An 18,645-nucleotide genomic window follows, 5' to 3' on the forward strand; every position below is an offset into this window, starting at 1 on the left:
CACGAGGAGACATTCAATTGATCCCAAGGTCTAAATGGATTAATATAGAAATCACCTTCGCCGATCTGGTTAGAATGCAAAAATAACTTTAAAAACAAAATAAAAGGAATGGTAACTGATATAAATTGAATCCATCTTTGAACTTATGGGATGATCATAACTGCCATTGATTAGTTGGTTGAGAGCCAGAAAGTCTTTGACCATTAAAGAAAGAAATTGATCCTGTGCTAGAAGGGCCTTAAGGCCATCAACTTTGTAAAATAAACCAAACTTTCAACTTCATTTGTTCCAAAGTGATTTTGGTTTCCAATTTAAAAAGTTTACTTTTTAGCTTGAAAAGGTCAGGAAGGAGGTTTTGATCCTTGCTAGTAGGAAAAAAATTACAATAAAGTCCATCTTATTTTTTAAGTTCCTGTGATTTCCATGTAGAATCACTATTTTGTTTAATGGCTTTTTCAGTATGATTCTTGGCTGATCACAAATTAGTGAAATATCTACAAAATAGAGTTTAACAACGGTTGAACAATTGATTCAATAATACCATGCCCTTGTGGTCAGTTTGTGGCACCTTCTCCATGGCTGTATTCTTTGAATTTTGGGCAGAATTTGGAGAAAAAAAACTACAAAAAGCAACAGGTGGGAGGATGTAACTAATTCACAGATTAGGGGATGAAAATATTGGGTGATAGGATGGGAGAGAAAGAGAAACAGAAACAAAATTAGAAAGGGGGAATGGGCATTACAGGGGAAAGGCTGATAAAGATTTTGTTTGATAATATGAAACGAAAAGAATGTACGTGGTGCAATAAGAAGTGAATAGAAACTGAAAAGATTTTTTTAAGTGATTGAAATGTAGACAAGACACTAGAGGGAGGGAATTAAGTGGAAAGCGTTGATAATTGTTATAAAAAGTGAGATAAAAAGAATGTACATGGAACAGAGTGAGGAAAAAAAGAAAGTAAAAAGAAAGAAAGTGAGTGGAAGGTAGACAAGAGAAAGGGGGGAGAGAACAGGGAGGGGAGTTAGCAAGGTAGCAAGAGGGGCCATTATTAATCCTTTGAACCCTTAATTTTTGGGGACGGTCGCGACCTTCATCCTGAATTATTTGCAGATATCAAGCTCATCGGCAAAGTGAAAATATACATGACATTTGAAATAAATGATCTCCTGTTCTCATGATTCAAGCCCCAGCCGTGCCAGCGGCACCCTACTTCGGTGGAACCCGGCACAACCCCACTGATGTAGTGTAGCTTCCTGTACTAACAAAAAACTCAAATGCTAAAACTTTACAAATGAAAGCCACTTATCAATGAAAATGTAAACTGAAGTTATCGACTGAATATCTCCAAGATTAAATGGTCACCTAACATCTAACACCCTTGCTTTTCAAGTCAAGTGACTTGAACCCGGGAATCCGGCTTTAAGGGTATATGCACGTTAATGGCGAAGCTGGTTTTACAGGTTCAAAGGGTTAAATAAAGCGGTGATAAGTTCTGAAAACCCAATGACTGACCATGTATCCCACACCCTTGGTATAAGTCATTAACCTGTATCTCTTGGGCGTGCTTTGAAGTGATTAAAATCACTAACTTAATTGAACTAAAACAAGTGGTCAATTAACAGCTCAGCATTGACGCCGGCGAGTGGTACAGCTAATGTGGGGGAGGTAACCATATAACCGATTAGGTCACCTATCCCCAAGTGATCTGTTTTCCAAATAAAAAATATTTCTTTTTACTTGTTTTATAATGAGTAAACTCTCATATCACTTTTTTTACTTGCGCGAGTTGACATCCAAGATATGGAAAAGTTTCAATAAGGTACTGATAAAATTCATTGTCAGTCTTCAGAGGACAAAGTCTTGGAATTAAGGAATCAGGAGAAACTTGACAGGTGAAAATAGCATTTCAATGATGCAAATTTGTAGGAAAGTAAAAAAAAAAAGTTTCTTTAGAGAAAGTTACATTTTACAATCACAGTTTGCTGAATGCAACTGCAATTTCAAATATAATTCCCTCAAAACACCTAAATTAAGTTGTCAACTCAGTGAAAATGGCATTGCATGTCAGTGAAAGCTATGTTACTATTTTACTGTTTCATTCTAGATGTTTTGTCTGAAATGTGGGAGTTTTATATATCTCCTACCTTCTTGCAAATATGTTCAAATAACCACACTCTTTTGAATATAACATTCCGTACATCACTAAAAAAAATCCTCTAATTGGTGTTGACACATGAGTAAACATTTTTCTTCCACAATCACAAAAATTGAACAAAAATTAGGTACATTTTGTGATTGTGGAAAAAAGAATGTTTTCTTATGTCATCTTTAATAATATTAAAATGCAACATTAGTAGCGTTTAATATGATGTTTCTAAGTGCTGCATCACATACCCCGGCTTTAGAACGGCTACCCTTATTGGAAGCTCAAGCACTCCTACTGGGTACCCATTTACTAAACCTGGGTGGAGAGTGGCAAATGTCGATAAACGCCTTGCCAAAAAAATCCATCCATCCGTCTTTTTTTGTTCGAAATAGACATGAAATGAAATACTCCAAAAAGACTCAAGTGCTGTGGTGGTATTTGAACCCTGGACCTTATGGTTCAGAGTCAAGAGTCTTATCCACTGAGCCGCAATGTCTCTTCACATTCCGTGGATTATCAATGAATAAAATTGTTTGGTATAAACTGTCTGGATTTCCACCATAATGTATGATGCATAACTTAAGTTAATAGCTTAATAAAATAAGTTAATTAGATCAGTGGATTCACAGTGAGGGTGATGACATAGCATTAATATATTGAATGACCGTGAAGTATTGAGTTATAAAAGGGAGGGTATTCCCTCTTCTTAATTGTTTTGGTGAGTAAAAGTCTGGTCACTATACCTGTCAAATATGGAAGAGTGGGTACACCCTTCCAGTATTAGGATAGGTACAATTTTTTTCTCAGATTTTCAATTTTTCCGCTCAATTTAAAAAACTTTTTTTCTGTTTTTTTTATTTAGGAATTAGAGTTCAATTGTTATATTTTGTGAAGTTACAGATGTTTGATAGCCTGCATGGTTCAAATAAATTAATGAATGAATGTATAAATAAATGAATAAATAAAACAAATTTACTGTTCATTGTTTTTCACCTCTTGGGACACTTCTTTAAAATGGTGATGAAACGTTCATCCCTCCTTACTCTTGAGAATTGTTACAAATTGGTACAGACCCTATTAAACTCAACTGAATATTTATTAAGGGTGAGTTCAGATCTGCTTCTCTAAACTCGTAGAGTTATTTTTATATAGGTATGAATATGAAAAGGAATATAAAAACAATGCAATAAATCATTTTCAGAGTTTTGATTCTGTTAAGAGTATGATCAGTTTTCATCTTGAACTTCAAGCTTTATATCTATAGTAGCATTTTTTTATTATCTCCTCTGAAATAAATTTGTCAGTGGGAATAATTTTAGCATCTATATTTAATAAAATTATAATTCAACAAAACAAATGGTTGTATTTGTATTATATACCACTCACTATTTGTTAACATGAATGGAGCAACAAATGAAAAATTCATATCCTTGAATGTGACGAGTTACTTTTAAAATCATTGAAATTCATTAATATGCTAATGGTATATGTATTATGAAATGTTTATTCCAAATAGAGCAAATAATTCTTGTATTTTAGAAGTAGCAGAATTCGCCTTATTATTTTTAATGACTCAAAGCAAATTGACAGATGGATTAATATTACTTCTTAAACTCTATAGCAATGGCTGCAGTGCATGGTAATCCTGTATAAGCCCATTCTTTAAACCTGAAACCAAAGGGGGGAAAAAACCCTGCTTGCTTCTTAAAGACTGTGATCCATTTGAGATATTAATCACCAGATTAGATTATCCTGATTAGTGCAATAATTAACCCACTAAGATAAGGTTAGTATGCTATGACAAGCCAGTCATGTCTTTAATTGATGACTCTCGCATTCTTTGTGAGAAAGGGGTGTTCCACTGTCAAAAGGCAGTGACACAGATATTGTAATTATCTCTTAAGGAAGTGTTCACATCGAGTCATTCGGCCGTATCACAGCTAAAGTCATTATCGCTGACTTGTGTTCATGTTCATGGACACTGAATCATTCAAATTTGTGATTATTACATTTGTTTATAAGAGAGGGGTGTTCCACTGTCAAAAGATGGTTGCAAAGATATTGTAATTATCTCTTAAGGAAGTGTTCACATCGAGTCAGTCGGCTGTGTCACAGCTAAAGCGATTATCGCTGGGTTATATTCGTGGGCATTGACAGCGAATCATTACTATTTATAACTTGCACTTGTTTGTAAGAGAGGGGGTGTTCCACTGCAAGAAAAGAAAAATTGTGACACAGATTTTCTAATTATCTCTCAAGGAAGTGTTCACATCGAGCCAGTCGTTTATGTCACTGCTAAAGTGATTATCATATGGTTGTATTCATTTGTGTAGACACTGAATCATAACTATTTATGATTGCTGCATTTGCTTAATAAGAGTTGTGTTCCACTGTCAAAAGATGGTGGCAAAGATAAAAATTATCTCTTAAGGAAGTGTTCACATCGAGTCAGTCACCTGTAGATATCACAGCTGAAGTGATTATCACTTGGTTGTGTTCATATGCAAAACAGTGAACTATGACTATGATCTATTTATATGAAAGGGGTGTTCAACCTTTAAAAAATAGTGACACAGATATTGTAATTATCTCATAAGGAAGTGTTCACATAGTAGGCTGTGTCACAGCTAATATGATTATCACTTGTTTATGTTCATATTCATAGACAGTGAATCATTATATTTATGACTTGCATTTGTTTATATAAGATGGGGTGCTCCACAGCAAGAAAAGAAAAATTATGGCACAGATTTTCTAATCATCTCTTAAGGAAGTGTTCACATTGAGCCAGTAGGCTGTGTCATGACTTAAGTGATTATCATAGGGTTGTGTTCATATGTGTAGACAGTGAATCATTAGAAGTTATGACTATAGCGTTTGTTTATAAGATAGGTGTGTTCCACTGTCAAAAAGTAGTGAAAAAGATATTGTAATTATCTCTTTAGGAAGCATTCATATTGAGTCAGTGTAGGCTGTATCAGAACTAAACTAATTATCAGAGGGTTGTGTTCATATGTGTAGACAGTGAATCATAACTATTTATGATTCATTACTAGTTATATCAATTGCATTTGTTTACATAGATAGGTGTGTTCAGCTGTCAAAAGATGATGATAAAGACATTAAAATTACCACGTTTAGATTGACACACCTTGTCTGGGCCCGTCTTACAAAGAGATGCGATTGATCCGATCTACCTCAACTGTATGGATAATGATATCCATTGATATAATTATTTCTTTAAAAAATTTGCACCATTTCCTTTGTAAACAAAGAGAAGCACACTGAAATTCAAGAAAAAACAATGAATGTATGAATTTATAGCATATCTAGAAAATATTTTGAACAAATATCCATTTTGAATGTTGACGTTGCTGGCTTTCCATAGTTGTGGTTGATCAGATCAATCGCAAGTATATATTTTCATTAAAAGAATAGGACATTGTGCCCACAGGCAACTTTGATATATTTCACTTAGTTCATATTGCCAAAATTACAGGTAGGCTTAAAAACATACAGATATTCCTCTTACAATATTTTAATATATATGTAAAAGTACTGTGAAATGTATCCTAGAATTAATTTTTTTAAATGTGTATTTATATTGGAGTGTGATTGAGGTTTTATTCATTTCCAACAAAAAATGATAGAAAATAAATGAATTACCATTAAAAAGAAGCAGAAAAAGTAAGTGTACAAATTATTAACAAAGAAAAACACTTTTCATGATATGTAAATCATATTGCAATGTCTGGCAAAGATATTATCTTTCCTTCCCCAAATCTACGTCAAAGGTCGGTTTCTTTCATTCCATGGTTGAAAAAATAGAGGAAATCCTGTTGATTTTCCATGTAGATGTTTGAAGGATACCAAAGTTCAATGACTTTTAAAGATTGATATAATCAAGAAATATTTTGTGGAGTTCTGGTGAAGCAACTTGTATAACTTGAAATTATCTTGTTAACAGAATTTCATAGTAAAATATTGTGCATGCAAACATAAGCATAATTGGCCATTCAACGTTATGAGTAACTTTCTACCTAAAAATTATTCTCCTTCAAGAGCCAAATGTTGTATTTTCTCAATTCTTGCATATAGAAATCTTCTTAAGGCCTTAAGATCAACTTTAAGATTTAAAAACCCATCTTATAATGGTAATATTGAAATCATGAAGCTACTTAAAGTTTCAACATAAACTTTCCAAATCAGATGTAAGATGGCAGTAAAAATTTTGTCATCAAAGACAATGGGAATAGAAAAATTCAGAAGTAGCAAGTTTGAATAGTACTAAGTTTGAAGGGAAAAATTGACTACATATCAAGGGTAAAAAAGGGAATAAAAAAATAAAATGGGCTATTCCACGGTTACTCACCTTACATTTGGAGACACCTTGACTCATACTTGGAGCTGTAACTCCATTATTATTGATAGGAACTAAACATCTCTTTATCACAACAAAGTACACAGTCTGACTATCCTTTGTATAAAAACAAAACTTGGGAAATTTTATTATGCTCCTGGCAAATCTTTGGAATGTGTCGGTTACTCACGTTACATGATTTGGACATGCATAAAATGAAAAGTCGACATAAGTGAAAAGTCTCCTCATACAAGGCTTTTATGAAAGTTGATTATATCCATTTCAAAGAAGTATATTAGGGAGACAAACTTTGTACATAATTAAAAAAATAAAGAACACATGGTTTTTACTTGGGGTGCAGATAATATGGTTACTCACGTTACGGTTACTCACATTACATTTTGTCCATGTATGGTTAACAACACAAATGTCATTAAAAATTCAATAATGTGTGTAAAATTCATTGCTAGGAACATCAAAAAGAAATTTTATACAAAAAATTGGAACAATTGGAGCTTTATTAGGGAGTAAGAGGGAAAAGTATGATTTTGCTTACTAATTATGCATAAATTAGCATAATTGCTTAATACCAATTTGCATGAAATAAATTACTGATAGTATTGTAGATTATGTCCAAGACAACCTGCATGCAAATTTTCGGCGTGATCGGGCGGCCAAAGGCCGAGATCTCAAGGGGGGCCTAGGAGGCCCCCCCCCCCTTGGGCCATATTAACTCCCAAAATACCCCAGCCTAGATAGGGTTACAGGTAAGGACATTCAATGTGTTGTTCGAACACTCTTTAAAGTTTGGTTAATTGAAACCAAGTCTTACTAATGCACTCTCGCATTGTGAATACTTCTACTAATATTCAATTTTGTGTGTGATTGTATGACCACTGATATTTTGATGAACAAAGAGTCACATCAAAGAGGTGTACCCTCATTTTGCTTTTAATTAATCAAAAATAACTTCACAACTCACCATGAGACTTAAAACTTGACATCCCACAGAAAATGTTACCTAACTGCATAATTTTTACTGGTTACTCACATTACATGATGGTTACTCACGTTACAAAGTTACTCACGTTACAGTTTTTCTTCATCATTTTTATAAAAAATTGTACTTTTTAATGATTTTGTTAGTCATCACTGTGTCAAAGATTGTTTGAAGGAAGAGAATTTAAAATCCCACCAATTAACTGTGAAGAATTTTTCTCTCAGAAAACAAAGTCAGTTTTTTCGGTTACTCACGTTACATCACCTGAGCAAGTTGCAATATTCATTTTTGAATGAGTACTACAAATTTACTTGAAAAGCTGTTGTGTATTTTAGGTAATTTGACTCTTCTAAACTTCAGAAATATATAAAGTGGTATGTTGTTGCAATAACAAAATGGTAATGAGGCATATTTCATTTTTCACTATTTTTCTTGTATTTTGGTACAGAATGGAAGACACATCTTTTGACCATTTTTTTCCAAAGTATACATATGAAAATAAACTTTTTATTTCTTGTTCCTGAAACTATCAAGCATGAAGGACTTAAAGTATTAAAAAATTCAAGAAAATATTGAATTTGAATTTTTAAGCTCATGTCCATCAACCTGTGGAATTGCCCAAATGCATAAATTGATCAGTATAGGTTTGAGCCAAATTGGAAATACCTTTCATTCTGTATCCCCTCATTTTGTCTGTCTCTGATATGGGCCGCAACAGCTGACAGAAATGACCCACAGACAAATTACCTCCTAATTGAAGGGTGGAAACTCTTGGAAATTGATCACATTTCTCTTAATTTTGGCCACTTCTGTTGTACCATATTTGAGCACAGGGGGTAATTTTTATAGCCCATTTTTACTTGATTGACATGTGCAGTTTTATTTCATGAAAAGTTACCTTCATTAATATTCAGTAACCTTTGTTTATTTTCAGTGAACTGATGGTATCTCACTCTATACCTATTAAAGCCAGATCAGAATATGGAGAAATCTCAGTTTGAAAATTGGACTGAAAAATAGGGTTTTGACAGTTAATGATATTAGCAATAAATTGTTTAATCAGTGATGCATTCATGGATGATTAATTTAACTAGGGTTGCCACCTCCAAGCTAAATGCTGAGTGCCAAGCTAGAAGGCAGAAGAATCTATTTTTAAAAGTCTGTGGGATGACACGGCCAGAGATAGAACCTATGACCCTCCTTTAATGAGGCAGGTGATCTGCCACTGAGCCACCAAGCCCATACACCATCCCATTATGTTTTTTGTGTTTTTTTGGACTGTCCGTATTTGACTTTGAAACCAGTCATAGTTTTTAGAACTAGACATTGCATTAAGCTTTTTGACTTCAAGGCCTCTCCCCTTCCTTCTGGTTCCACCCCAATATCATCCATGAACTTGTAAGGGCCTCCAAGGAAAACAGTATGCCAATTACTGATGGAGTCACCCTACTAAAAGAGACTTATAAATAAATAAACTTTCGACATTCACTACTGTCTTTATGTATAAATTAAGCCCTTTTAAAAAGTGGTATTTACCCGGAAAGAAAGGCTAAGCTTGTACAGTGACCACCAAAACCTTGAGATCACTCTTTAAGAACTTCCCATCCTGTAGTATTGTGTCAATCCAAATCACAGGAAGCATTTCTCTGTAGAATGGTGTAATTTAATGAAATCTTTACACGCAAACGTCAGTCTGACATTCCTGCCAGTGAAATTGATACAAAGTGATTTGTAGAGCGAAAATGTCATCATGGAGAGAGAAAAGGATAAAATTGAATAAGATCTCTATGTTTTATATGCAGTCAACACTAGGAAAGTGATTTTAAATTTAGGGGTTAACTTTTTAATCTAGTATCCTATTGTGCTTGAGATAAGTTATATAAGAATGAAGAAATAAAGATGATATCTATTAAAGCTTTTCTGTCTTATACTTTCAGAAATTGTTATTCAAAGCACCCACATGCAACCCCCTATTAAAATGTAATTCAAGCAATTATCTACAGATATAATAAACTCATAAGAGATGCCAAAGAATCGTGGTCTACACCATGAATTTATGCAAATGATATAGCAAAGAGGTATCAGCCAAGCAGCCAATCAAAACTATTGGTGCATGCCCAGGTTGTGACAAAGGGTTATTTTGGACCAATCAGGTTTCACTTTGCATTTGTGGTGTCCTGATGTGAGAGACATGATACAGAAGACAAGGCAGTAGGGAAGTAACAACATGCAAAAAAGAAAAAGAAAAACTCAAAAACAATCCAAATGATGCATGGGAGATAGAAATATTCCTAAGGGGACCAGGGAAGAAGCATATTCATTCAATTAATATTGACTATTCGATCAAGTTCTCTGCCGTAAGATGTCACAATCTAATTGGAGATAACACGCAAATGTCGGCATTGGCCGCGGAAAAGGAGTAGGTTTGTAAAACTTTTTTTGGCAAAGCACTCGGTCTTGGGAACTGTGAGCAGCTGGTCTCACTAAGACAGAAGAGATTAAAAGAGGAAGATCTGATTTTCCTCTTCCTTTGTCGCTGCTAAGATTGAATGGAGATAGATGAAATTGGAAGAAGCAGGAGAGAGAGGCAATGAAGTAATGGATGGGAGGAGAGAGAGAGATGGGGATAGATGGAGAGAGAGAGGGTGAATAGATATATATATAGAGAAAATGAGAGAGAGAGAGAAAGACAGAGAGAGAGTGATGAACAGATATAAAGAGAGGCAAAAGGAGAGAGAGAGAGAGAGAGAGAGAATGGTGGGGTTGGTGAAGAAAGAAGAGCTGATGGTATGTAAACACAAAAGGACTGAGTGTAAATGTTGAGTGCAAAAAGTACATGTAATTATAAAGAAGAAAAGGCAGCTATGTGCAATGAAATCAAGATTTGAATACACATTATTGTACTTTTTAAAATAACTTTTTAAGTGTTCCATTTGGAAGCTTATAATCAAACCACATACCTTAAAACAGTGATTAAATAGTATCTCGCCCCCCAGAAAAAAAAATAGGTGGAGTAGGCTGTATTTTTTAAAGGAGAGCCATATGCCCTCAAATTTGTGCAACCATCAATTAGGCACAAATTTATCAGGCAATGCACTTGAAGTATCTGACCTTAAATGTTTCTTTTGCTCTTGTTCATAAAAATTACTAATTAATTGATAATTTATCTTTATATTTTGTATACTCTAGAAGATTTCTTGTATCTGATATGACTAAGACATACCAAAAATTAAGCGGTAGAAAAAATCTGACATCATTGTCTGCAAATTTCCAAGGTGAAAGTGAAGAATAATTGATTTAATTACAAAATGCAGAAAAAACAAGCAAAAATCTGTAAAGTTGGTAAGCAATTTATAGTCTGATTGACAGTGCAATCCTATTGATTCATCCCTGCGTATAGATGATATCCCGTCGACTGACGTTCGTTTTAGTTCGTAAAAGGATGAGGTCTCTCGATAGATCCCGTCGAGCGATTAGCGCCCTGTGGTTTCCATCGTGCCGAACAAGGATACATCTAATTTTGCGTGACTTGCCAAGAATTACTGGCGGCTTGTCAACCTGTTCGAAGCAAGGACAGGAGAATTAATGATTTTATGCTGGTTATTCCCTTTCCTTCCAAACAAGATCCTACCATTTTGTGTAGGGTGTCGGGATGTAATAGGGAATGTGGTGTTAAAACAAGTTAATTAATGTAAGTCATATTAATCAGTTATGAAAAGTAAATGTAATGATACCATATGAACACTACCAGCTTGTTTTTCACGTACTAATATTACTTAGATTGGAAATAATCATTATTGAATAGATTATTTATATTGCGCACATTTCCACCTTGTTAGGAGCCGAAGCTGGAGTCAAGGCAAAGCAAGGCTACTGATTTTGGTACTCACTGCCTTTTGAGGAATTCCTTCCTGCCAGTAATCATTTACCTCACCTGTGTCATTGCCTATTGATTTCAAGGATTGTATCAAAGATGAATGAAATCAATGTGGTTCATTCACTTTATTCAAAGGTACTCCTTGATTTAAAGGAATATAAGTTTTTTTTCACATTCATAATTTGACTTAGTACGATGTCAAAAAATAGTAGTGATAACAAATTTTAATGTGGACTTCAAACATTGATTTGGAGGTTAATTAAAGTAATCTCTTTTCTTATCATCCCTCATTTTATTATCTTTGTAGATCCGTGCTACAGGAGGACTTCTTAAATTCCTGGAGAAGAAGAGGATCGGCGTGGAGTTGGAACAATCTGGTGTGAATAGTCCAGTTCTCAACATCAAATCATTCTCACTGTAAGTTTCAAAAGAGAGATTAATGATGATAACATACTGGCTCGTATTCTGAACTTGGGTTTAATTTTACCTTTGATCTAAACTTGTGGTTTAACTATGGAAAGCCAATTTTGACACAAATCTTCGAGAGTCCAGGGCTCCGTTGCATAAAAGTTACCATTATGGTAACTTTCCATCCAATTGTAACTTGCATGGAATCCTTGATTGTGATTGGCTGTTGATCGGCGTTACCATATGGTAGTTACCATTGGCTGGCACAGTGGCGTACCTAGGATTTTTCACAGGGGGGGCAAAATTGGCCGCCCAAAAATTTGACAAGCAAAAAAAAAAAAAAAAAAAAAAAAAAAAAAAAAAGGGGTCATCAATACAAAATAAAGATTTTCGTACCAGAAAAAATTTGACAAGCAAAAAAAAAAATTAATAAAAAAAAAAAAAAAAAAAAGGGGTCATCAATACAAAATAATTTTTCGTACCAGAAAAAATTTGACAAGCAAAAAAAAAAAAAAAAAAAAAAAAAAAAAAAGGTCTTCAAAATCTCGTCAGGGGGGGCAGAGTGCCCCCCCGTAGGTACGCTAGTGGGCTGGCAACATTACCATAATAGTAACTTTTATGCAATCTTTCAGCACTTTTGACACTCAAATCATTCATAACTGTCTGTGAATGATTATTTTGATAGCTTTCCTCACCCTCAAAGCATGAAGAAAGAACATCGTGAGCATAGGAAACATACAATGCAAACTAATTGTAAACGTTATTTTCAGCTTTCCAAAGTCTCAGCACAGAAGTTAGACCATGGACTAATTAAAACTGGACATCAGAATACAGGCCCTGGTCACTGGGCTGTAAAAATCTTGTAACTTGAAATTTTCAATTCTAAGAACAGCATAGAAAAAGCTTGATTTAAGAGTTCTGACCTAAGTGAAGTAGCAACCTTCTCTTTGCTAGAAAGAGCTCTCTACAGGAATTTTTTTAGACTTCATTCTTTCAGACAATGAGTTTGCCCCATTGTCATATTTCTGAAATTCAATCTTTTTTAACCTGCCTTCATTAAAAAAATGTGAAACAGGGTTTCCAAACCCAGTGATAGAATTTATCAAATATTCATTGACTATTTAAGGTTATGCTGTAACATCTGCCATAGCCATGATGGGGGTATTTCATGAAGCTTTTGCCTGTGATATTTACTAACAACTGTTATAAGCTACCAAAAAGCCTTTATCTGATTGGCTGAAAGCAAATTTGTCTGGAAATCACTAGTAAGGTGCTTCATGAAACCTCTCCGAATCTCAACAAACATAGCAGCACAACTGGTACAGCTACTGTAATCATGATAATGTGATATGATGTAACATGAAAAAACATGCTTTTTAATTAAATCAATCATGAAAATTTACCTGTTTTGGGTAAACTTTCAGTGATCTATGGAACTGTATACATTAACACATATATATAGATAAAAATTATGGAAATAAGCCATGACTAAGAAAGATAGTAAATACAGAGAAATGGTGGAATGGGAAACAAGGGGGGGGGGGTCACATGCACTTTTAAAGATAAGTTGAAATAGAGTTGAAGAGCAAATATGGGAGTAATGAATTAATGGAGAATTAATTTCACAACCATTGTTTCCTTCATTTTGAACCCCAATATTTAGGAAATTGAGTCAAAACCAACTCCTGAAATTGATAACTATTCAATGTTTTTATTTTTTTGCAACTTCCAATTTTCAAAAAGCCTTGAACTACTCAACCTCAACATAGTCGAGTGAAATAGATTCACTTTGTAATGCTAATCCATATTCATACTTGGAGTCACTTGTGTTACAAACATTTGGAATTTGAATCCTAAATATTTAGTATTTTATTTTTGTACTTGTACTATCTAGTGGGTGTTTCATAAAGCTGTTCGTAGGATAAGAGCGACTTTAAGAACGACTGGTGATCCTTTCTTGTGGTAAATGGTATACTCCATTGGCGATGGTTTAGCATGTAAGAATGGTTCACCAGTTCTTCTTAAAGTCGCTCTTAACTTACGAACAGCTTTATGAAATGGCCCCCTGGTCATAAATGAACTTAAGTCTTGAAAGCATTTTACAGTCAATTTGTTTTACTTGAATAAATTAAATTATAGCAAACAAAGTGTAATTATTACTTGCCATTTTAAAGTTTTTCTAAGTTTTCAGAAAGAGTAGTTCTCATGGCATTATTTTACAAATTTCAGATTTTTCATAAAGTTTTATAATCAAATCAGAAATGCACTAAAATCTTGAATAATCAAGCAAATGATCTAAATATCCACATTTGATTTTATTATCAGGTTGGAACCATTGGATTATATTTGAGTTGCGTTTGATCACAAATAATTAAGTGATATATGCATTGAGCTTTGTGAGAGAATGAAACAGGGTGACAAATTGATAAAGAGGATGTATTGAAAAGGATGCATTGCAGTTTAGAGCTATAGAAATATATAAAAATGAAGAATAAAATCTGGTGATGATCAGATGGTTGCGTGCTATTTACTTATTCCACCAAGTTCAACTGTTTTTAGAGCAAGGATTGTTTCTAATTATCTCTAGAGCATTGTGACATGCAGTTTATGACAGTTCATCATCCTGTCATCTTTCAAAATCTGTCTTCTTTTTTTTGGTCGAAATCCCAGAGTAGAAAGTTATTTCTGACTCGCAGAACTTCCGCATCATTCTTGACCACCAACAAAGTTTCCTTCCAGTTCTATAGGAACTAGTGAGTCAGGGACGTCCATGAAATTTTCATTATAATCATATGGACATAAATAGATGTGATGGCAACATCAACAATAACAACAGCAAATTAATGTGGTAGAAGTAGTAGATTTTGTAGTAGAATTAGGAGGAAGATGAGAATTAGAAAGAGGGAGAGGAGACGGAGGAGAAGAAGAAGGTGAAGGAGGAGGGGATCAAGACGAACTAGGAGGAGGAGGAGGGAGGAGAAGAAGAAATATGAGGAGGAAGGGGGGAGGGGGACAAGAAAGAGAAGTCTGCATGTCTCTCTTCCTCTTACCCTATATCTCTTTCTCTTATTCTTCACAAGATTCCATTTTGTACTCTTTTACATTACCCTTTTCAACCTCTCCTAAACTACCATTTCTATCATATTCTCTCTTCTCTATTCTTACTCTTCCATATTTTTTTCACCTCTATTTTCTTCCATTTAGTATCAGTGCTCTCTCCTCCTCATTTCTACCCCCACAAAGGGTGGTATTCTTTTATTTTGTTATCTTCAGCTGTCGTAATGGTCATAAACATTTATTTTATTTCACTGAGGTGAGAAAATTGTTTTTTTTATCCCGTTTATCCTTTCATTCAGTCTGAATTCACACTGATTAGTTCATCATGTTCACATGTAAAGACTGGTTGGCGTGTCATCCATGACCACCTATCCTGTAATTATATACATCTAACCTTTACCTTCCTACCAGGATACATATAACATCTGGGGACATCATTCTTTCTCAAACTTTTGTTTCTTGTTTTAATCCCCATCACTCTATTAGATCTGATTCTTCAATTCAGAGGGAGACATTTGAGATCAAACTATCAATTTTATGTCTTGATAACATCATATTATAGGATACATGCCCGGATACATGTTACCATAGGTTTCTTTCCACCTGTCAAAGTGACATTAGGGGAGTACTTCATGAAACGGGTAATCAGTGATTTTCACTGGATATTGTTACAAGCTACTACAAATCCTTGCGTCTTATTGGCTGAGAGCAAGTTAGTCAGTGAAAATCATTGCCAAAACTTTTCGTGAAATGCCCCCAAACTTATGGCTCTCGGTCTTCTCTGTATCTTGGGTAGATGGTGAATTATACTTTTATAAAATGAGAGGTTTTATTTTTAATGCTTGCTGCATGTCATCATATTCCATGTTTTAGCTTTGTTTAAAAGTCATATCTTATTCACCATGCTTACAGAAACAGTGGAAATGATCCCAAGTAATTCAACAATAAATATTCTGATGATTGACTTTATTGAAATAAAAATTATCATAAAACTCAGTATTCCAGTGAGACGATTACTGCTATGTCCCTGTTTTTGCTTCATTCTAGCTTTTAACACTGCTTTGTAGCCCCGGGGGGGGGGGGGGGGGGGCACTTCCATTGACGAGTGGATACCATGCACAACCATGAGGTCTTTAAAACCACCCTAAACAAGTATTTTCCATATTCTGAAAATGCACCCCTTAACAAGTATTGGCATGTGAAACCCTACCCTTAACAAGTTTGGAAACAAAACGATACCTTTGGCAAGTATTCCCTGAATTGAACCCCTAAACAAGTACAGCAATATTTTAATTGTTATATGTAACGGACGTCGGTTTTACCTTTACCTACATGTACATGTACATCATTGGGTTTAGTACGGCCCCACCTCCAACACCTCGTGCAAATCGGACTCGAAACACGTATAGTGTTGACTAGCTGTTGGGGCAAAAAGTACATCCTTTATAAAACATTTTAGTCTTTTTTATACCCTCGCAAATTTGTCCCTAAACACGTAGCTTTCCTAGCAAAATAGATACCCTTTTTTCATTATTTTAGTGTTTTTGACACCCTTATTACGTTACGTAGGTAATGTGCCCTATCTTAAAAAGAGACATCCTTTTTACGTGTTTTTTTGGTCGTGCATGGTATCCACTCGTCAATGTAAGTGGCCCCCTCGGGTTTGTAGCCTTTTTGAAGAGAATGGAACTATGAACTATATCATTGTAGATGATCAGTAAGAGCTAGAAAACTGCATTTTTTCAAGTTTGGTTGACTATGTAGGCCTAATGATTCCCTAGTTTGCGTTGGGTGTCAATATCATTTTATTTCAAACATAAACTGGATTATATATTTAATTTGTTTTGTTTAAATCATTTGTAGGTTGGCTGGCCTGTTCATTTTTGTAAAATTTTACAAAGGTGCTCTGCAATTCAATAGACAAAAAAGAGACATAAATTAATGGTTTTCATTATTGTGAATCTGATGATTAAAAAAAAAAAATCCTGTGGGTTTGAAGATGGCTAAAATAAACCAAAAAGTCGGTTGCAGTGTGGGTAAGCAAAAGGCGGCAGTGGGGCAGGCACAGCGATGGTGCTTGCTCTGTCTTTTCGACACTGGCGTATTTGTTCTTGCTTGTCCACAAGCCTTGACTCTTAGCCTGATACACCAACCCTAACCATGGTGTGCCAGGCAGACCTGTCTTCAGCTGATTCCTCCCAGATGTCAGGGTTTATGTCACAGCACTTCGAGAAACTTTTAAAGAGTCTTAAAAGCGCATCCTCTGACTCCCATGAGAGCGCTTGCCTGCCATCAGCTCACCGCTCATTGGCCATTCTGTGGACATGACCTGCCCATCTGAGCTGGAATGAATTAATCTAATCAGCAGCCAGACGCTGAATTGCATTTCTTTCAGCCATCTTTATTTCATAATGCTACTAAAACAAGCTCTTCAAAGACAACTTACATACAACATAAAAGATTTTAAAGGTAATGTAATGTAATTTCATGAATTTGTTTTAAAGTAAAATTTTTAAAATCTAAGACAATAGCAATATATGTAGTACATTGTATGGGGAAAAGAGATTGGTACATAAAAGGTAGGTATATCAGAAATAAGAATAGGCAGAGATAAACAATGAAAAGGAGACTATTCAAAATGAGATTTTAATATATGAAATTATCTAAAATGCATAACAAAAAGGCTACCCTAAAAAAGAGAGTTTATATATAATCTAATAGTTTAAAGTATATTTATATTCATCCAGTTTATGCAAGAAAGTTTTCTTGTGGATATCCATTGCTTATGAGTTCATCTTACCTCCCAACTCTCAAAGGATGTGTCTAAGTCTAAGGTTATGAACTTTAATGTTTGATAGCGTGACTCAACGAATGACAGTGAAAAGGGGGCAGGGTGGAATAGAGGCTATTTAATTCTGGTTAAGTCGCTGCAAACTCTAAGCCAAGAGGAAAGAACATAGCGTGTGGAGGAGATTAATATCGGTAATTTCATTCAGAAATTTGTGCTAGTTTTTTCTCCCCTTCTTTTCTTCTTCTTGGTAGTAAAGGGTCGCTTGTTTCGTGTGAGATGCGTAGGAATCCGTTATAAATCATTTCCGCGTTGTCACTCATCGCACGGAGGAGAGGGAAGCCCCGTTGGGATGTTCTGGCAGCTTGGCTAACTCCATCCAGTGTGTACTTTCCCTGTATATCTTTCTTTCTGTCTCTCTCATTATGTTCATCTCTTGCTTCTCCTATTTTTTGACCCCCTTTCCCTGATACAGTATATCTTTTATTTCTTTGACCCCCTCCCTGATATACAGTATCTTTTACATATTTATTTTATTTATTTGTTCATTCACTTATTTATTTGTTTGTTTGTTTGTTTATTTATTTATTTATTCATTTATCTATTTTATTTATTTATCTATCTATTTATTTATCTATTTATTTATTTATCTATTTATTTACTTATTTATTTATCTATTTATTCATTCATTCATTCATTTATTTATATATTTATTTATTGCAACCCTTTTTTTTTAGTATCCTGTTCAGTTTGATACAAACATATATATTTAATTACACAAATATGAACAATTAAAAGTTTCAATGAAAAAAATAAAATCTTAGGTCATATATAAATCTATCTTTCTGTTCGGTCTATCTTTTTTACACTTGTACATAAGCTTTTCTCATCTTGTCATCTCTTCATTTGAATTATAACTTTTCTATAATAATCATCTCTCTCATTCAAAACTTCTCTAATCATCAATCATTCTCTGACATTTATTGTAGTCATTAAGCTAAAAAAAAT

General features: G+C 34.4%; 1 protein-coding gene across 1 annotated transcript in view; it reads left to right on the forward strand.

Moving 5' to 3' along the window:
* Positions 1–11,686: 11,686 nt before the first annotated feature.
* The window catches only part of LOC129271557 (mutS protein homolog 5-like), a 31,005-nt gene continuing 24,046 nt past the window's right edge, over positions 11,687–18,645 (forward strand). Inside the window, exon 1 of the mRNA XM_064106998.1 lies at positions 11,687–11,801. The gene's annotated coding sequence lies outside the window, so the exon portion shown is untranslated. The remainder of the gene's footprint in view (positions 11,802–18,645) is intronic.

Source organism: Lytechinus pictus, chromosome 11, assembly GCF_037042905.1.
Source record: "Lytechinus pictus isolate F3 Inbred chromosome 11, Lp3.0, whole genome shotgun sequence".
Taxonomy (NCBI): domain Eukaryota; kingdom Metazoa; phylum Echinodermata; class Echinoidea; order Temnopleuroida; family Toxopneustidae; genus Lytechinus; species Lytechinus pictus.